Genomic DNA, 22,472 nt, shown 5'->3' on the forward strand with positions numbered 1-22,472 from the left:
AGGTTTAACTGTCCATTTTTTGCTAGTCACCATTGTAGATTTACACCTAGGTGTAGACTTACAGGTTTCCACCCCTTAAATGAGAGGGTAGAGCATCCTACAACAGAATTTATGAGCATAAAGTTACTACTCTTAGAAACCTTTCACTTGTTGTTTGACATCTCCCCTACTGGGGTGCAGATCTTCCTATTGCAACATTTTGGAAAATTTATGAAGTTTGTTATTCTTTACAAAAATATTTATTGGGTAACATAAATGCAAATTATGTTAGATGTTTAATTAACCTTCAAACTAATAAAATAAAATGTTATAACACATTAACTCCTCAAATTAGATGTACATTAATTAATAAATTAATGTAAATAAATTAATGTAATGTATAAAGTATAATTTTTAAATAATAAGTAAAAGTAATTACTCACCCGCTCTTTCATTTTGACTTTTATTATTTTTGAGGTTTTAGATCATATACCACATGCAACAGGTCCCTGTACCCAACCTAGCATGGGGGGTCAACCCCTGTTTGCTATATAATATTTTCATATATGCCATCACCACGGGTACAGGGAACTGTTAGAGTGACGTTATGTCATTTGAGAAGTCATCAATGATGTCATAAATGATGTCATTTAACATGTCATGAATGATGTAGTATGTAAGGTCATGGCGGAGCGCAAGTTATAGTAAGCTCAGTGAACTACTTCACATTCCTCTCACATCAATTACCACACTACATTAGCTGTAAGGAGCCACTCTATCGTGCATTGTGTTCTGAGGAATTATGTAATTTCAAATATCATAAGTCTTAATATGACTGCTATGAGTTTGCATGCTATAAGTTACAAAATATGCAAGGGTATAACCAGTGCATTGAAAAAGGGTGAGTCATAGTTATTTATAGTGTGGAAAGTGACGCAAAAAGAATGCGTAGGGAGGTGCACGGTGTACAGTTAATTGAAGGCAGTGCATAAATTATAAATGTAAATTCTAACTAGTGATGTGTAAATTACAAATTTAAGTTATAACATAACTTTATAATTTCTCCAGTTTGTTTAGTTTAAGGTTTGTATATAAAGAATAAATGAAGGTTAATATAACTTAGCTCTAACCTTTAATATTTTCATTGAATATATATATTACAGAGTGGCAGTACTCTAGTTATTATACCAGAGATAGGAATCTCTCTGATTTTTGCTAATAACTTTGCCACCGTTTGACAAAACTCCACAACACTTGCAGACCTATTGATACATTGGCGGATGTTGCAAAGTGTTATGGTGATTTCTCAAGAGAGTGCAAAGAAAAAAGAGGGATCTCAAAATACATTTTTTAACCAATGCATTATCTATAGACTTTTTAGACGGACGTAGCGCCAAAATGGCTAAACAAAGTTTTATGAAATTTGGCAGGAGTATAGATTATGGTCTGGAAAGGATCCTTTTTGCTATTTCATGAAAATCCATTCAGTAGTTTTGGACCTATAAGTCACTAAAACATAGTGATATCTCAGGCAGTGGTATACAGCAGTATTTGTGCAGTATTTTTGTGGTACTTGAAGATGACAAGGCAATTTATGATTGGCTAATGACTGCTTTTACAAAAGTAAAAGGCAGCCATGTTGTTTTTCGACACTTTGGATGTGCTCTGGATTAGAGCCTTAGATGTTTGTAAGTAGTAGGTCTTTTAGGTCGAGAGTAAGCCTTCAACCTCAGGTATACTTTACTACACCTATCTGTGGGCTTAAAGCCATCACCCTGCTTCTTATTTGTTTGTTTTAATGTCCTTTAAAAACCCTTGTTTGCTAGTGGTCAGTCCTGCCTCTTTGTCCCTCCTTTTTCCTCCCTGGTGCAGGTATCATTACGCGTTGTGTTTACCCCTTGCCGCTATTGCTGTAGGTAGCTACTCGCTGCTACCATAGAATCCTATCTCTCAGCAAAATCACTATACCATATGCACCAGCTATCCCAGAAGCGGGATTGCTGCTGCTTATGGTATAGTGATATGGTCAGCAAAATCACTATACCATATGCACCAGCAATCCTGCTTCTGGGAAGGCCCAGAGGAAAAGGGATAACATCCATGGCAGATCTAGATACCTGGCATGTGGCTGGCATACACACGTTAGCGATCTCTATCAAGATGGCACACACATCCCCTATAATGAACTGTCGCAAGAAGAGGGCATACCTGCAGGGCAGTTTCTCACATATGCTTCATGGACTTGCATACTACTTGGCAAATGGGGGGGGGGGGGCATATCACAAGAACTGCAGACACATCTAGCGCGTCAATATATGCATGTTATGGGAGATGGTCATCATCTTATTCTCTGGCAAGCAGACGCACTCCGTCCACACATGGCAGTGGATCTAACGCTTCTGCATAGGTGGTGTGAGAGGGATCTCGGAAGTCCATGCACAACTAAAGAATGGAACACTATATTAGAAGGCCCCACACATGTTCCCTGTAATGTCAGGTTCAGAGTGATATAAGTATATATTGTACACAGGGCATAAATGACCCCAGAGAAATGTAATCGCTACTTTCACAGGAGTGGCATGAGTTGCCCCGTGTGCTCTCTGCAGAATGAGGCATACATATGTTGTGGTCTTGCCCAAGGCTGGGACACTACTGGGAGAGAGTGATTCAACAGCTCTCTGAATACACAGACAGATCCATCCCAAAAACATGAAAAACATGTATTTTAGGGATATATGTGTGAAACCGGAAGCAAAGAGCCACAAATAGATTCCAGGACTTAGGCCTTATTGTAGCCAAGTGACTCATTATTTTTAAAACATATTAAATTAGTTTTCTTAATAATACAACTTCCTTAATCACTGGTGTACATTATTATTATTATTATTATTATTATTTGAAGCTTATAAAGCGCGCGGCTACCCCCGACGGGGGTGTCCGGGCGCTGCAGACAACCGACACCAGAGGGATTCAGTGAGATCTAAATCATGGAAACGAACAAGGGGGCATATTATCAAGGGGGTTTATCTCCGCTTTTTTGGCTTTAAAAGCCAAGAAAGCGGAGATAAAATTATCTCCCTATTACCAAGCTGTCGCTAACACCAGTTAGTGACAGCTAATAGGAGATAGCGACCATCTTGGGCCCCGCTTTGCATGTCAGTGATATTTATCACTAATGACATGCAAAGTGGGCGTGCCAAGATGTTAGCGACTGGAAACAGTCGCTAACATCGCTATCTCCTATTACCAACTTTTGGAGATATTCGCGTTAAGCGCGAATATCTCCAAAAGCTAACACCTGCCCTGAGCAGTTCTTCACCATGTTATCCAATGGGAGGTGGATAACATGGCTAAGAGCATTTGCTCGATAATGCATGAATATCGCTGACTTTTCAGCGATATTCATGCATTGCGGCCGTTTTTTATCGCATTTGCGATAAAAATCGCCGATGTGCGGCGATAATTTTTATCTCTAAACACGTTAGAGACAAAAATTATCGCTAGTTGTTGGTAATATGCCCCAAGGTCTTGAGTTTCCTCCGAAACAGAGGCTCGAATGTAATAGATCTGAGATCCAACGGGACGCAAATCCAGAGTTTAGAGCTGGCCACAGCAAAGGCCCGTCCCCAGTTCGTGCAAGACGGAAACATGGGGCGTACATCAAACAGAGATGGTTGGATCTAAGGTCACGAACCGATTGAGTAGATTTAAGGGTTTGCCTCAGGTAAGCAGGGCCTCGACCATTGAGAGCCCTGAAGGCGATGACTAGGGCCTTGAATTGTATGCGGTAGCTCACCGGCAACCAATGCAGTTTAGCCAGGTACGGTGTGATGGAATGGCGATAAGGGATGTTACATATCAGCCTGGCCACGGCATTCTGTACAATCTGTAGACCTTTGATCAGGTAAGCCGGGGCTCCCACATACAGGCTGTTTGCATAGTCCAAGTGGGATGTAATTAAGGCGTGGATCACCGTCCTCCGTGAATCAAGGGGGAGAAAGGGAACAATTTTCTTAATCATGCGGAGCTTTCCGAAGCAAGATGCCGAGACTTTGTTGATTTGGGTTTTGCAGGACAGAGCTGTATCAAAATGGAAACCCAGATTATGGGCAGTTTGTACTGGAGCAGGAGAGGGGTCACGTTCTGTTGGCCACCATATATTAGCTGGCATAGGAGATTTTTGATTGAAAAATAAGACCTCCGTCTTATCTGTGTTCAATTTGAGGTTATTGGTGGTCATCCAGGATGCGATGTTAACCAGACAGCGACGGAAGTTAGCCATGTAGCCATCAGAGTGATCTCTAAATGAAAACACAAGCTGAGTATCATCAGCATAAGAGATTACTCTGACACCCCAGGATTCCCCCGCTAACGGGGCCAGATATACGTTGAAGAAAAAAGGGCTAAGTGCAGAGCCCTGCGGGACCCCACATACCAGTGGTTTCTCAGTAGAGACATGCGGCCTGAGAAAGACCTGCTGTGATCTATCCTTCAAGAAGGATTTCACCCATGCCAGCGGTGTCCCCCCGATGCCCCCATCATGGAGACGGTCCAAAAGGATGTCATGTGAGACCATATCGAAAGCTGGGGTTAGGTTGAGGAGGACCAGCATGGCCTCCTCTCCCCTATCCACACACTCACGAATCGACTCTGACACTTCCAGTAATGCAGTCTCCGTACTGAAGCCTGGCCGCCTGATTCCCGACTGGGAATCATGAAGCAGTTGATGTGATTCCAAGTATTCAGACAGTTGCTCCTGTACCGCCTTCTCCAAGATTTTTGCTGGCTTAGGGAGGAGTGATATGGGCCGATAATTACTAAAACATAGCGGGTCAGCATCTGCTTTCTTCAGAATAGGTATCAACATAGCCTGTTTCCACACAGAGGGTAATAGGCCAGAAAGCAGCGAGGCATTCCATATTTCCAACAGCGGGTTAATCAATAACGGGGCCAGATTGCTCAATATCTGTGCGGGGGCCGGGTCAACATGGGATCCTGATTTACATTTGTGAAACAGGGATAGGGCGTATTCTGTAGTTAAGAGTTTAAATGAAGTAAACAATTCATCATGAGTGATTCTATTGTTTGATGCCGACACCGTTCTACTCTGATTAATTATTGCCGTGATGTTTACAATCTTCTCATAGAAGAAATCTGACAGGCCATCACAGAGGGATTCACTCGGTACATTAGGGCATGCCAAAGCAGAGGGGTTAGAGAATTCTTTGATAATATTAAATAGAGTCTTTGTTGAATTTTCCCCCGTCTTAATTTTTTCTATAAAGTGAACCTTCATAGTGCTACATTTAAGTTTGTGAAAATTCTTAAGGGCCATTCTATAGAGGGCTTTGGCAGCCGGGTCGTATGACCGTCGCCAGGCACGTTCCAGCTTCTTACACCTGCTTCTTTCGTCCCGTAGCTCCAAGGTGAACCAGGGTGCCGAAGGTTTAGATCTAGAAGAGGTAAGAGGCAACATCGGGGCAATTTGATCAATAGCAGAAGAGAGGCCATTATTACATTTAGATACTTCCGCATTAAGGTCACCAGACGGTGGTCCTATCCTATTAACAAAAGTATGATCCAATGCATTGCATATAACCTTGTGCCATTTTCTGCCAAATTCCCAGATTTTAGATGGGATATTAGGCGTCAGTGGCAAGGACAGTTCAAACGGGATCAGATAGTGATCAGACCACGTGAGAGGAAGAGAGGGAAGTACAGTGAGGCCAGCGCAATTAGAAAAAACGAGATCAGGGTGTGGCCAGCTAAATGTGTGGGTCCCCTAACCCACTGGGTCAAATTAAGGCCCAGCATGGCATCCAGGAAATTGTTGGCACTCATAGCCTGTTTCCACACAGAGGGTAATAGGCCAGAAAGCAGAGAGGCATTCCATATTTCCAACAGCGGGTTAATCAATAACGGGACCAGATTGCTCAATATCTGTGCGGGGGCCGGGTCAACATGGGATCCTGATTTACATTTGTGAAACAGGGATAGGGCGTATTCTGTAGTTAAGAGTTTAAATGAAGTAAACAATTCATCATGAGTGATTCTATTGTTTGATGCCGACACCGTTCTACTCTGATTAATTATTGCCGTGATGTTTACAATCTTCTCATAGAAGAAATCTGACAGGCCATCACAGGGGGATTGACTCGGTACATTAGGGCATGCCAAAGCAGAGGGGTTAGAGAATTCTTTGATAATATTAAATAGAGTCTTTGTTGAATTTTCCGCCGTCTTAATTTTTTCTATAAAGTGAACCTTCATAGTGCTACATTTAAGTTTGTGAAAATTCTTAAGGGCCATTCTATAGAGGGCTTCGGCAGCCGGGTCGTATGACCGTCGCCAGGCACGTTCCAGCTTCTTACACCTGCTTCTTTCCTCCCGTAGCTCCAAGATGAACCAGGGTGCCGAAGGTTTAGATCTAGAAGAGGTAAGAGGCAACATCGGGGCAATTTGATCAATAGCAGAAGAGAGGCCATTATTACATTTAGATACTTCCGCATTAAGGTCACCAGACGGTGGTCCTATCCTATTAACAAAAGTATGATCCAATGCATTGCATGTAACCTTGTGCCATTTTCTGCCAAATTCCCTGATTTTAGATGGGATATTAGGCGTCCGTGGCAAGGACAGTTCAAACGGGATCAGATAGTGATCAGACCACGTAAGAGGAAGAGAGGGAAGTACAGTGAGGCCAGCGCAATTAGAAAAAACGAGATCAAGGGTGTGGCCAGCTAAAATGTGTGGGTCCCCTAACCCACTGGGTCAAATTAAGGCCCAGCATGGTATCCAGGAAATTGTTGGCACTCACACATGTGTTCACATCTACATGAAGATGAAAATCCCCTAGCACTTTAAAGTGGGGATGTTTTAATGATAGATCCGCAATCGTGGCCAACAAAGTAGCCATGGCGGATGGTGGTGCTCCTAGAGGGTTATACACAAGGACGCCTGCAAAGATGACAGAGGAGGCATCTAAAATAGAGAAGTACATAGCCTCAATAGGACCTACATTAGGGATTTTCCTAATCGTAATTTTTAAATGGGAAAGTAGAATAACCGCAATTCCTCCACCAGTCTTAGACCCTTCACGATTTATGCCCGCTAGCCGATAGCCAGGGGGGATAGCCAGGTGGATATCTGGATTCGAGAAATCCCTAATCCAAGTTTCTGTGAGGCCTTCAAAGACAGTAGCAGGGGAGAGAACGACAGTTGAGAAGGCCTGCCATGTATACTTTCACATGATTAGGTATCATAGAAGAATTAGTTTGTGGGCATATGCGTTTTGTTATGGAGGTCATTGAGAAGGCGCAACATTTACATTGGAAGAGGGGGAGAGGAGGCTCCGCAAGATTGCACCATACCAGAGGTGTGCAGGCCCCATTATTCAGCTGCAGAAGCTGTGACCAGGGGCGGCTCGGGATAGGATGGCAACTGGCAGCATGTACGGCACTCGGCGCGGAACTGGCGCGGACGGGCGCAGATGGGCTTGCCTTTGGCGCACCCACTGAGCGCGTCCGCTGCGCGTCGTGAAGACCATGGGCTTAAGAAGCCTAGCCCGCCAACCCCTGACTCCACCCACGAACCCGGAAGTGAGGCTGAGCCCAAGAGAACGCCCCCGCTACCCTCCACAACAATCAGGCGAAGCCTGCGGTGGACCGGGGTAGGGGGAGGAAGAGCAACAGGTAGGCAAATGTGACAGTTTTTAAAATTAAAGTGCACAACACAACGTTTTTAAAAAACAAACCTAAATCGTTTGTATTAAAATTTAATCAGGCATAGAGTCCAGCAGCTAGCGCACAGTCCCCCTCAAGGTAGCGCGCGTCCGCATCATATCAAATCTACATTAACATTCCATACTGTTGAACAAAATAAAGATAAGCAATGATATTAATAACTGTAGATTACCAGCAGTACTAGCCAACGACATAAGCCTTTGGGCTGTCAATGTGCTGCAATGTCCATCGGAATGTCGCTTTTAAAATACATATAATGCGTCATAGATATTATAGTAAATTAAACAACCCATCCCCACCTAAACCCAAACCAACTATATCCCATCCCCCATAGACTCAGTTCTTCATTTCTACATGCATTTGTTTGTCAGCATAACACTATTCACATTTGTTAATATTAACACAAGTCCAGCAACTAATTCCTGTAACATACTACAGTATTATAATATCCGGATCCCTCCCTCCAATACGTTTTATTAGAAGCATTGAGGAACTCACATTACCCATTCTGGGATGTCTGTCCTTCCGTTGCTATAAATTCCTCTAACCACACATTCCATTCCATTAAGATAGGTTTCTTCCGCAATCCCCTGTGTTCCTCCCACTGTAATTCCGCGCTCTCTGCTTTACCCTACCTGACCACTTCATTGTCCACTGATGGTACCTTTACGGCCTGCCATCTCATGGTGAGTATCCATTTGGCTAATAACAATGCCAAATTTGTAAATCTACGTGTAGGGCTTCCCTTTTTACCTCTAGGGCTTAGTTCCAAAATACAGTACTCTAATGGGTCCCCCCTCCCCCCGGGGCAATTCCACCCAATATTGTTTGCACTGTCGACCAATAGTGTGCCAGTCGTGGACAGGCCCATTACATGTGTAGTAAATTTGTATTTGAGTCATGACAGCTGGGCATACGTCCTCCGCATCTGGAAACATCAGATTAAGCTTGTGAGGGGTTAAGTAGGTATGATGTACTATCAGAAGGTGAATAAATGTAAACTTTGAGTTACGTGATACATCCCTCGGATATTCCAATATAATTCCCCATTCTTTACCAGTTAGTTCACAACCTATGTCAACATTCCATTTATCATGGAGTGTCTGTAATGATACTGCTGCAATCGCTGAAATCCCTTGCTACAACCACCTGGTCAAATGACTGCCATTACCCATTAGTTACTGCATGTGTACTAACTTGTGTGTTGGGGTTCCGTCCTGTCCAGGGCCCATGTATTCCGAACATATCTGGTAATATTCGCTTGTAGAAGAAATAATGTGTTTGGTATTCCCTGTTCCCTCACAAATGTGTAATTTTTCATTAATATGTGAACAACGAGACTGGAGCGAGGTTTCACTCCAAGAGCGGACGAACAGCATGTTCCAAGATTCCTTATAAACGTACCACCAATTCATCCATGTTTAATTCATTTTTTATTCCAGATAATCCGAACTTCATCTGGTAAATCTTTCACATATGAGGCACTTATGTATAAGCAGTTTCTAATCCGGCAGATATGCCAATCCAAGCTTTTTCCTGTCGGATGAGCAGGACATAATTAATCCTTCGAGGTTGATCTTATATAGTGATGAATCAAATTATTCCCAATGCATTTCGGGCTGTTTAGAAGCCCTTCCTCAGGGGTTCACTACAAATTAAAAAAAAAAGCAGTTAACTTGGTAGTTGGTAGTAGTGAGTGGATTACTCGCGTGGTGGAAGGAGGGAAAATTGATAATGTTTCAGAGAAAGGTATGGAGGACGGAGGAAGGGGTTTGGTATAAGAGGATTGGCTCACCGGGAACATTGTTAAAATCTTAGGTGCTGGGTAACGGATAAGGGGTTTATATTGCTACGAAACATTAGGCTGGTCAAAGCGTTGAGAGAGGTCTTGGTCAGGCAGTTTTTGCGGAGCACATTAATTGTGCATAGAGGGAAAACGTTGATTACGAAGTTAATAGCTAAACGTATTATGAACTTTACGTTGGAATTTCGATAATCCTATTCGTCTACGTCCCGCCCCCCAGATTAGTTCCACTAGTACGGTATCTCACGTTTTAAGCACATGTGCTGGGGCCATGATTGGTAGATTTGTAAAATAGTATAGCAGCCTGGGGAACATTACCATTTTGGCAATAGCTACCTTTCCCGCCACAGACAGCGGTAAGGATATCCAAAATTGTATTTGCACTTTAAGTGCTGCAATAGCCCGGCTCAAGTTACCATCCAACATGTCCCCTGCCTCTCTGTACATGTGGATGCCAAGGTATCTAAAGGTGACTGCCGCTGTTTGGAGCATCCAGTTGATAAAGCGTATTGGGTCAGACTGCGCTTTTTCGGTGAAAAAGTACGTATAGGACTTGGTCTCGTTAATGGAGAGCCCTGACAGCGATTGGAATTTATGGAATATTGTGGGTAGTTGCTCGTGATCACCGTTAAGATTATGAAAATACAATGTTAAATCACCGCATCTGCTGAAATGATGTGTGTGTCATTTCCCAGTCGTATTCCCTTGTGCTCTGCCATACTGCGGATTTTGATTGCAAGTGGTTCAAGGGCCAGAATAAATAGCAAAAGTGAAAGCGGGCACCCTAGCCGAGTACCCAGTGCTACTGTGTAATGTTGAGAAACATGCGCGTTTCGGCGGCCAGCGCCTTCTTCATGGAGTAGCCACACAATTTTCTGAGGATCTATTTAGAGTATCGGTTCAGTCAAATTTTTACTTCTTTTGAGCTTCTTTTGAGATCAAGTATGTCAGAAGCTGGTTACTAAGAGGGTGAGTCACTAGTTCCCGCCGGCCGGAACCCTTTGTATGGAGAAGTGTTGGATAGGATTCAGAAAGTCGAGTTCTTCCCAAGAGATTTCTATTGATTCAGTATTGTTATTTTCAGTTTCCCGGCCCCAATTTGCGATTCAGGAAACCATCATTTCCCGCTTTCCTGAATCGCTAGACGGACCATCCCGCTGCCGGACATAGTGAGCCCTGCCAATTATCCTGAGGCAGGGAGATCTTTTATCATTACCTTCCCTACCTACCAACACAGCCTGAAAATCCCTCTCGCACCATCTTTACTTTGGAAGTTAAAATCCAGCTTCCGTTGCCATCCAAATCAGCCCAGCTTGTAACAGATCACATCACAAGATCGCAAATTGGGGCCGAGAAACTGAAAATAACAATACTGAATCAATAGAAATCTCTTGGGAAGAACTCGACTTTCTGAATCCTATCCAACACTTCTCCATACAAAGGGTTCCGGCCGGCGGGAACTAGTGACTCACCCTCTTAGTAACCAGCTTCTGACATACTTGATCTCAAAAGAAGCTCAAAAGAAGTAAAAATTTGACTGAACCGATACTCTAAATAGATCCTCAGAAAATTGTGTGGCTACTCCATTAAGAAGGCGCTGGCCGCCGAAACGCGCGTAGAGACTCATTCTCGCCACTTATCTATTATAGATAAACATATTTTTTAATTTGTGCCCTTTTTTTGTTTGTGTATAAATTTTAATAAATAACATGCTTTGTAAGAATTTTAATTTTTAAGATCATGTCATGCTAATGAATTGCCAACTTTGTAATTGTTTAATAAAAAATCCAACTCTTCTAGCCAGCCTTAGCCAATTGTTCATTTACTTCATTATTATTGTTATCCAAATATTAGTTGCCTAAGTTGTTGCCTTTCAAATATATCATTTTCCCTGATCTAGGAATTGGACTCAGGGGGTCCTTGCTAAATACACGTCATGTTGAGAAACATGAGCACCTGTCCGTGCACGTGCCATGGGATTCGTATACAATAGGTGAACCCATTTCACATTCTCACCTGGGAAACCACGTTTCGAGTGAGTGGGAAGCATATACCTCCAGTGTAGGGAATCAAATGCTTGATGTAAGTCTAGGGATACACATCCCTGAGTGTTGATATCGGCGGTTGTACGTGTCTTGACCTGATGTAATTTTCTCATATTAAGGGCTGTGCATATTCCAGGCACAAACCCACACTGATCCGTGTGGATTCGATTTGGTATAAATTGAAGGATTTGATTTGCTAACAACTACAACTTGTTTAAAATCTTATAATCCATGTTTAAGAGTGAAAGGGGTCTATATCCTGCCATGTCTTTGCTATTGCAGCCCAGTTTCTGCAGTGAAACCACTATTGCTTGCAGTGTAGTAGGAGGAAGGGAACCGGTTTCCAGTGAGGCATGATACAGTCGCTGTAAATGGGGGACTAGTAGTTCTGAGTACGTTGCATAAAACTCTATTGGCAGTCCGTCCATGCCTGGAGTTTTATTGCGGGGCAGGGCCTTGATTGCCGCTCTTATTTCCGCGTTGGTTATAGGCCTCTCTTAGTCTGTTTTATGCTCTTCTAACACAGCCCCTCAGAAAATGACTCATAGACAGCTGCACAAGGCTCCACCAGTGCCACATATAATTTCTCATAATAAGTTTTAAAGGCTGTATTTATTTCTTGTTGATTGCAGGCAGCGGTGCCCTCTATAGTAGTGATTTCAAGAATGGGAGCCATCACCGGTGTATCCTTAATAATCCTAGCAAGGAGCGGCTTGCTCTGTCCGCCTCCACATGCTGTTGTTATATGTACAGGCAGTAATCTAATATGTGTAGTTCTTCTAGGAGTTCCGCATACCGTATGCGTGCTTCTTGTAGTTTGTCCCTGTGAATGACGCTTGCTGCTGCTTCCTGTTCCGGTTTACTCAAGCTATTTTCTACTTCTGCAAGACTTTCGACTATTGAAGAGTGAGCCCCCACTCGTGTACTAATTGTTACCCCTCGTATCACAGTTTTAAAAGCATCCCATTCTACTTGACGTGTACTAGCAGTGTCTGCATTTTCTATGAAGTAATCCACAATCGCCTTTGAGAGGGAGCTACGAAACACTGGATCTTCCTGGAGCGAAGGTTGTAATTTGCAGGTCGGGATTGGTGTGGGGACCTTACCCCATAGTAGTATAACTTTAAGAGAGTTATGATCCGATAAAGTTTTACCTAAGTACCTAGTGTCTGTCACATTGGCAATTAAGGGCATATAACAGAAAATTCTGTCGGTATGTGTATGTAACCGATGAGGCGGTAAAAAAAAAGAATATTCTTTATAAGTAGGGTGTGCCATATGCCATGAATCTCCTATGTGCCATCCCTCCGCCCATCCCTTAAGTGCATCTGCCTGTTTACTGCACCCAGCACCCTGCAGTGGAGTGTGTGACCTATCCAGCTCTATATCCAGTACAGCATTAAAGTCATCCCTCAAAACTCAGGGGTAGTCGTCCCATCCCGTTAATGCGTTGGTAAGCACGTCTAGAAATTTGTCTTGCTTCGAATTTGGGGCGGATACACTACCTAACACTATGTGTTCACCATCTAACATACCATGCAGTAGCACATTTCTGCCATTTGAATCTATTCTTTGTTCCAGCAGTGCAAAAGGAGTACCGTTACTAATCCACATCGCAGTCCCCCGAGCAAATGCAGAATAGGATGTGAAAAGTAACTGACCTCTCCATTTCTTTGTAATTTGACAGCCTCTGCATGCGTGAGGTGGGATTCTTGAAGAAACACAATATGTACCTTTCTATGATTGAGCTGCGCAAGAACTCTGCGTCTCTTATGTATTGAGGCAAGACACCTTACATTCCAGAATGTGTAGGTATACTTATTAGGTTGTGCCATTTGTCTTTGTGTAATGTAACGTACTGTGTGTCCTTGCCCTACCTCGCTGACTATAGAAAGAGTAATTGCAACTGAGTTTATATCTATATACACTTCTAAAACTTCCAATACCAGGTTCCCCCGTAAAACTCCAGAGGATCAAATGATGAAAATAAGTTCAATAGGTACGCTGTATAAAATAGAACATAGTGCATTTGCCACAGGGGGAGCGGTAACCACCAGTCTCTTAACGTACATTATACTGTACATAACAATTACATTCACAGAGCTCTGACCCAGGCCCCATCTTATTGCAATTACCAGCGACATCGGGACCATCCAGTATTAAAGTGTAGGGTGAGTCATACTCACTTGATAAAGAAATAGCCCTTCATAAACTTTTCACAGTATTCAGCTCAAAAAGTCATTTGCGGTTTGCGGGGTAACCAATGGCAACAGTGCTAAGCTATTTTCAGAGTCCGAGTGGGCATTGGTATCTTCAGAAGAGTCCACAGTTTCAGCAATAGATTTTGCAAGTGCTGCCGCTGTTAATATTGCATCCCTGTGGCTTTCTGAGATCTGTTCCGGTGAGGGATTCACACTGGGGCCAGGCCTAGATTGTCGACTATGATCTGTTATAGTTCTTCTAGTTCATTGATGTTGATGTTGTTGCCGTCAGTTGGCTTGGGATGATTCCTGGTACGCATTTGGCGTTAGTGTAATTTCTGCCTATTCCGTTACTTCATCTGGAGTATCAAAGAAAAAGGTTTTTTGTCCATAGATGACCTTCAAGCAGGCTGGGAATAGCAAGGCTTTTTCATGTCTTGAAATGTGGCTCTGGCTCTCTGGACCGCCAGTGCAAATTCCGGGTATAGTTAGATACGTTTGTTTTCAAATTGGATTGGGGCATTGTCCCTAGCAGCGCGCAGGAGTGTGTCTCGATCTTTATAATTCAATATGCGCGCTGTGATCGGCCTGGGTGGCGCACCAGGAGGCGGAGGCCTAGGCAGAACTCTATGCGCTCGTCCTACACAATACAATTCAGTAAGGCCCACCGGTGCAACATGATCCCGAAGCTATTTTTCTACAAATGTGGTAGGATTGAATCCCTCACTCCTTTCCGGTATACCCAGAATTTGTACATTGTTGCGGCGGGATCTTCCATCCGCATCATCCACCCTGTCCTGTACCCCTTAAGTTGACTCTGCAGTTGCTCTATGTGAGAGGTGTGGATTGTTTGCTGTGGTATCAGATCATCTAGTGCTATTTTATTGGACTTTATCTTTCCCGCAAAGTTTGCATGATCCGCCTTCAATGGGGTGAAGCTGGTGGTCAGTGTACCTATTTGCGCTTCAATAACTGTGCGCGATTCCCTTATTTCTTTTAAAATCAAGTCTAGCTTATCACTATGGCTTCCTGGTTCCGTAGGTGCACCACATATTTGTCAAAACTTTGTGTCTGATCACTTTGCATAGCAGGGTCCATCTCTTCAAGAGTGGGGGGATCTGGCTGCTTGGTTTTGGTACGCCCCATTCTTGAGTTATACAAATATGTGTTGTGTCTCTTAATCAATGTAGCATTGACCACACTGCACACACCCCCACTCTGTCTTTTCTGGATGGGGTACTTTCCAGAGATCACAAGTGTATGTCACTGTATCTCTCTCCGATGATTGACAGTGGAACCAGGCTTCAGTGGGCTGTAGTAAACCTTTATTTCCTCCTCCCTACTTAGCGCGACCCACCACAATACATGGGCCAAAGGCAATATATATAAATGAGAATTATGTACCTCAGACTCGCATTCTCTCCCTCTTATGACCTCCGCAGTGTGTTTACAGTGTTTGGGAATGTTGACTTTCGATCTGTTTTACTGCTTGGTTACACCAGTGGGCAGCACCTTGGTGCACTCCTCCTGAGGCAGCCACTGCAATCCCGATACCTTTAACGTCACCGCCGCTGAAAATGACCACTCACTCTGCGGTTGCTCTGTACGGTCCAAACAACATACCACACTGCTCGTTCACAATGATCCGGTACCCATCACATGACCGGTGGTAGTGTGCTCAGGAACCTAGGCAGTATATCCTTTAGAGTTGACTCTTTTCATCTCTTTGTCCCCTGGGATGATGCAATCACCAGGTGCGCCCTGCATACAAGCCTTGTGGACAATCCGGCACATTAATAAACGTGATGTGGAATGCCCTCTTCTGCAGTTTCTTACTCTCAAGTCTGCGGTCTATCTACTCATGTGACGCAGTTGCAATAATCGTGTTAGAGGCCCTACACTCTTTTATAGCGTAACAGTAGCAGTCAGTATGTACCTGGAGCCACTGGGGCTGGTATCGCTGTGGGATGCCTTTTATGGGGAAACAACCTTTACAACGCAACTTTTACAACGCACTACCATTACAACGAAACTTTTACAATGCAAAAACTTTTACAACGCATACCATTACAACGCATGTTTTTACAACGCAAGTACTTTTACAACGCATGCCATTACAACGTAAGTATTGGTAAGTATATAATTATATTTAATATTTTATATGTTTTTTTTTTTAAAGTTTTCAGTTTTTGGGTAAAGGGGTATTTTTAGGGTTCAGGGTCAGTTTTCAGTTTTTGGGTAAAGGGGTATTTTTAGGGTTCAGGGTCAGTTTTCAGTTTTTGGGTAAAGGGGTATTTTTAAGGTTCAGGGTCAGTTTTCAGTTTTTGGGTAAAGGGGTATTTTTAGGGTTCAGGGTCAGTTTTCAGTTTTTGGGTAAAGGGGTATTTTTAGGGTTCAGGGTCAGTTTTCAGTTTTTGGGTAAAGGGGTATTTTTAGGGTTCAGGGTCAGTTTTCAGTTTTTGGGTAAAGGGGTATTTTTAGGGTTCAGGGTCAGTTTTCAGTTTTTGGGTAAAGGGGTATTTTTAGGGTTCAGGGACAGTTTTGGGTTTTTGGGGTACAGGGGTATTTTTAGGGTTCAGGGACAGTTTTGGGTTTTTGGGGTACAAGGGTATTTTTAGGGTTCTGGGTTAATTTGGGTTTTTTTGGGGTACAGGGTAAAAAAAAATTAAATTAATTAAATTAAATTAAATTAAATTATATTAATTACAATTAATTTAAAATAAAAAAAATATTATATACTTACCAATACTTACGTTGTAATGGTATGCGTTGTAAAGGTATTTGCGTTGTAAAAACATGTGTTGTAATGGTATGCGTTGTAAAAGTTTTTGCGTTGTAAAAAATTTGTTGTAACGGTATGCGTTGTAAAAGTATGCGTTGTAACGTCATACATCCCTTTTATGAAGGGGAGCGTCACACCCCAAATGGATAATGCCTCCCCACACTTGTTTCACCGCTCCGGAGCGACCCCAGCCGCCATCTTGTGTTTCGACTTCGGGCGTCTCGTATCTTTAGTCGGCCTGTCTCTGGACTTGTTATGGTTCTGGTGCCCCTGCGGCAGGTTTAAAAGTTGGTTACGCCCTGTTCTTAGCAGCTGTTGTTGTTGCGCCTTCACCGCCTGCAACGGGGCACTCTTTTCGGGGCTGACGGGCCTTGCTGATTTTGGCTGTTATGCAGCCCGGATGAACGCTGCTGTTCTCAGCTGGCGCATAGTGCAGACTCGCAGTTTCAGTGTTGCTGTACACCCCAGCACCCCCGCAGACCGGTACAGTGCATGTGAAGTGTGGATGTCCACGCAGCAACAGGATGACTGCCTCAGTGTCAGGGCCCAGTGCGGAGCTCCACTAGTTCACGTCCGCCATACTTGGTGGTCAGCCACGCCCCCCGTTGCAAAATGACTCATAACGAGGCGCTGGAAATTCAAAGATCAGCCAGCATTGAACCGATCCCTCTTCAACTGGGAGAACGCTGAGGGTGTTTTCCTCTGCAGAGAGAATACACTGGGGTTGCGTAAGTTCCCTATAGCAGACAGCTGGAATGCAATGTTCAGTTCCTTCCAAGAAGCCCCTCGGCTGAATTCTTAATCAGATACACCTTTAGAGGTGGACCCGGCATAAGACCGGGAACGGAAAATTAAAATTCATAACAGCGGAATCCTGCGCGAAGTGTGCCTTATCCAATATAACACAAGCTGGTAGAGGTGACGAATGCAGACATGCCAATCATACAAAATGCCACATATCAGTATAAGCAATCCAGGGGACATTGTTATGGGTCTCAATAACCTGGGAGTAAGTTAATGTTTGATAAGTTCAAAAGAGTTTTGAGAGTACATACAAATGGTATTTCTTCACCTCGCATGCAATCCTACATGATTGACTCATTTATTAATTAGTGTGAATTGGATGCATATGCAGCCACTCACAAGGGCATCACTTACCCATGTATACTGTACTTCCAACACCCCTACTTTGATTTACATTGATAACATGGGGCTACAGCAAAAATCTGTTATTGGGAACATAAATTATGTATGACAACTGATATGGGAAGCCAATCTTTCCACCTGTGTGTTTCATGCAAGATATAATGAAAGGGTGGGTTACCAGCCATATCTAAGTCAAGTAACCAGAGTGTCCCACCAGTTTGTATTGACCAGGTTGAAGCTGGGGATTGTGCACCATTTGGTGGCCTTCCCCCCCTACAATAAGCACCCAGCTGGTCCGTGTCCTTGCGATAACAGTACTGTACAAAGCACCCTGCACTTTTTATTGCCATGTAAACTATATGAAAATTTTCGTATAGCGTTTTTAAAACCCGTATTTGTCAAGTTTGGTGTTTGGACTGTATATGATTCCATGAAGTTGCTTCTTACTATATACCACGCTGATGTCTGTTTTTTTACTGCCACTTTCCTTCTGAAAGCAATCAGGGCAAGGAAAAGCATGACATTTTAAATATTTATTCTGTTTTCGTGTATTTCTGCCATGATTCCTATCTGATATTGTAATATTGTTATGTAACCTTTTGTGCTTTTATGGACAGTGTTTTTCTTGTTCCGAATAAAGCCTTATGAAAATGAAAATGAAATTATATGGGAACTGAGGGGTTGTACTAATTACAGGTGTGCATATATTGTGACCATTCATGTCCAGCGGCTTGTAATATCCCTATACTAGCATTGTAAGTACATATACGGTATAACTGAATGTATATGGTCTGTTTTGGTCTCAAGTATGTGAAAACTCAATAAACAGATTAAACAAAAATTAAATTACGCTTTGTTGTGTTTATCTGTTTGTGGGGCGACTATTTTATTATTTTTCCCACCACGTGTTACACTGTAACTGCTTAGTCCCGTAGCTGTTTACATGTTATTGCAGCATTCGTCCCTCGCAGTTCCTTCCATGTGGCTGACATTCTTTTATATTAATTCCGAAGGCAGCTCCCAGGCTCGGCTTGAAAAGGAGGTAAATGAATTATTGTGGCTTTAATAATAATAATAATAATAAAACCATTTTTAAAGCACCTGGCTACACAAAACAGTGTGTCCCCGCGCTAAATACTGCTAAATTGCCAGAGGAGCGAGCGAGAGAGGGCTAAAAAAGTGCAGAGGGATGACTAAGAAATTATACCGGGGGGAAAAGGAAAGTTTTGAGTTTTCCCCGGAACCTAGTTTCCGAGGGTTCCATCCTAAGATCGAGCGGGAGTTCGTTCCAACATTTGGAGGCCAGGTATCTGAACGAACACCCACCCATCCTGGCTCTGGTGACTTTGGGGAGTTTAAACATCATCGTTCCGGATGATCTCAGGTTCCTGATGGGGCGATGTATGGCGAAAAGTTTTTTCAGGTAGTTCGGACCTTTGTCATGGGCAATGCGATGCACAAAGCACAGGAACTTGAATTTGATTCGCTCCTTAATAGGGAGCCAGTGGAGTTTAGCCAGAGCGGTTTTCCCAGATGCTCTGCGAGGGAGTTTGAGCACAAGGCGAGCGGCGGCATTTTGAGCACACTGAAATTGGTGAAGGCCTTTTCTGCTCAATCCCAAAAGCAGAGCATTCCCATAATCAAGGTGGGGGGTCACCAAGGCGTGGACTATGGTCTTTCTTGATTCAATGGGGAGGATGTCTAGGACCTTACGGAGAACTTTCAGTGTGCTAAAGCACCTCGTTGTCACTTTGCTGACCTGAGACTTATAGGAGAGATTTGAGTCGAGGGTGATGCCAAGATTGCGTACTGAGTCCACAGGACGAGGTGGGATACCTAGGTCCGCAGGCCACCATAAGTGTGGCAATGCTGAGGCAGATTTCCCTAACTCTGCCCTCTTTATTTTCCTGATTGTCTCTGCAATGGGCGGAAAAGTCCAGCTGCTGTGCTCCGATCGGACCTGCTTTGACGGTCATGGAAATGGAAATGGAAAGATTTGTATTGTATATAGTTAATTAAAACCTTTACAATATTGTAACATAAAATCACATTTTTTAAATTTATTATTTTTTTTTTTTTAAAGTACAAATTCTCAAGTGGTTAAAAGGAAAGCTTTCTAAACGTCCATGTATTTGGTGTAATTGTGAGAGGTATTTCAGTGGATCTGTTCGTTGCACTTCACGCATCCGGTTTCAGGCCTTTGGCTTCCTATTTCTCGATGTTTTGTATTAGCTGCAGTGCCTATCGACAGAATCTTGCGGCTCTACAAGCTGTCTGCAAATGTTGACTGTTCAGTGCTAGCATGACGGCCGGGCGGCATGTTCTAATTTGGAAAAGACGAAATGCGTGAAGGAGAAAGTAACGTCTCAAGTTTTTCAAAAAGGGACAGATGCACAATATGTGCATCATTGATTCTTCCTTTTGTCCGCATAGTCTGCAGTCAGGGGTCGACCATGTTTGCTTCCATGCTGGTGTATGGTCTTTTAAGATGGAAGTGCCCAGCCGTAGATTTAAAAGAGTTTTTTGGGCGGCCGTAGAATGTGGTTGACTAAATAGGGTTGCGGCTCCATTTTCCCGTACGTGGCCAACACCGTCCAACCGTGTTTTTTCTTTGCTGTTGCCGCTTTATCTGATAGCCATGATCTTTGCTTTGCAGCCCCGTTGGTCACTTTTTTTAAAGCCGCGAAGATTTGGTTTGTGTTCCATGCCTTTTCCAGCTTGAGGTCTGACAGGGCATTCTCACATACTGTTTTCCAGTAATTTTTTGATTTGGTCTGGTTATTCATCTCCATCCAACAGAGACCCATGAGCAAGTCCTCTTGAGCTGCTCTTAGTTTCCAACATGTTTTTAGAATGGGCGCTTGTCTGACTTGGTACTGATTTAATAGACCAAATTCCAGACGGATCTGGGATTGGGATACGCACCTCGGGATGTGAAAAATATGTTTGAACAGCTCTGGTTGTTGCGTGTTTAAAAAATTTGCGTCCTTACCCTTGTACAATTCCGACCCGTATGTTAGAGATGGTAAAAACTTGGCAGCTATAACCTTCAGCAGGTGCGAGTTAGATGGGCAATTCAATTTTGGTTTTAGTAGATTTAATGCAAAACGTAGTTTGTTTGCCTGGGCCTTTCTGTACAATTGATGGTCTTTCAGAGTCCATCTGGCGTCGACCACTATGCCCAGATATTTGTACGAGGCAGTCTGCTCTATTGTGTTGCCTGCAATGTGCCATTTAAAGGATTTCTTCCCTGGCCGAGAGGCAAAACAGACGATCTTCGTTTTTTTGTAATTGATTTGCAGGCCCTGTGCACTGATGTAATCGTGGAGCTTTGTGATGGAGCGTTGTAGGCCTATCGGTGTCTGGCTGCACAGTACAATGTCGTCTGCATACTGTATACTCCTAATTTTGTGCTGGGCTAGCTTTGGTGGGTCGCTTTCTATCTCGGCGATGCTCTTGTCCAGATCTGCTGTGAAGATGTTAAAAAGCGTTGGTGCCAATACGCAACCCTGCTTAAGGCCAACATGGGTGGGTATTTTTCTAGTTATTCTTTCGCCATTACCTAGTTTTATTCTTACCCAGGTGGATGAATATAGGTTGATAATGGCCCGCAACAGCTTTAAAGGTATTTCCCAAGTGGCCATTTTTTGCCATAGTGCCTCCCTCGGGACTGTGTCGAACGCTGATTTTAAGTCAACGAAGCACGTATAGAGCTTAGTTGTTTTCTTCCTTGCTTTGTCGACCAAGAGGTTTAATGCCAGCAGGTTGCATAGGGTGTTGGTTCCAGGCCTAAAACCTGTCCGCGTGATCGGGAGAATTTTTTTCGCGCAGACCCAGCCTTCTAAGGCCGTCAACAGATTCGAGGCGTAGATTTTGGCCTCGACATCTATGAGCGCTATGAGGCGATAATTAGCTGGATCAGATCTTGAGACTGCCTTGAAGATTGGGTGTAGGATGCTGCCTCTCCATGATTGGGGAATACTTTCGGACTGGAAAGCGATGTTATATAGGGGGGTGAGATATTCCGCCCAGAACTGGTGATCTTGTTTGAACAGGGCATTCGGTAAGCCGTTAGGTCCAGGGGCACCCTTGGATCTCAAGTTTTTAAGTACCTTTTCTACCTGTGATGGCGTTATCCAGTTTACATCAAACTGTGGGTCTTCATCTTGGTTGTTTTTTGGATGTGGGGTCTGCTGGGTTGGACTCCTTGCAAGCATGTGGTTACTTTGTGTGTGTTCTAAATACTGTATCCAATCACCCTCGAGTATGTTGGCGTTGGAGACCTGAGCAGCTCCATTTGCGACTTTGTTTATTTCTGCCCAAAACTTACCATTATTGTTGGATTTGCTGGATGCTAATAGCGATTGCCAGATGCCAGTTTGGTATTTTGATTTTTCTAGCCACACTTCTTTTTGTAATTTAGCATTAGTTTGTATATTTGATTGGCTGTATCTTCACCCTTTATCTTGGCTATCGCTTGTAATATTCTGATTTCTTGGTTTAGGGTCCTTTTGTTGCGTACTATGCGTCCCAAGGACACTTGAGGGGCTTTACCCGAGGTCGATTGATGACTGTGAGATTGATTGCCGAATCTCTCTATTAATGTTGTGATCAGGCTTTCCCAGTTGTCCAAGTAAACTGATGGTTCGTCTCCGGTCGCTTCAGTTTGGGCGTTATGAATATGCGTCATTATCGCTTTGGTGTTATTGCCATTCCACACAAGTCTCTTAAAATTGTAAAGGCTTGGGGGTTCGGTCAAGACTACGTATGCTG

Source organism: Lissotriton helveticus, chromosome 5_1, assembly GCF_964261635.1.
Source record: "Lissotriton helveticus chromosome 5_1, aLisHel1.1, whole genome shotgun sequence".
Classification (NCBI taxonomy): domain Eukaryota; kingdom Metazoa; phylum Chordata; class Amphibia; order Caudata; family Salamandridae; genus Lissotriton; species Lissotriton helveticus.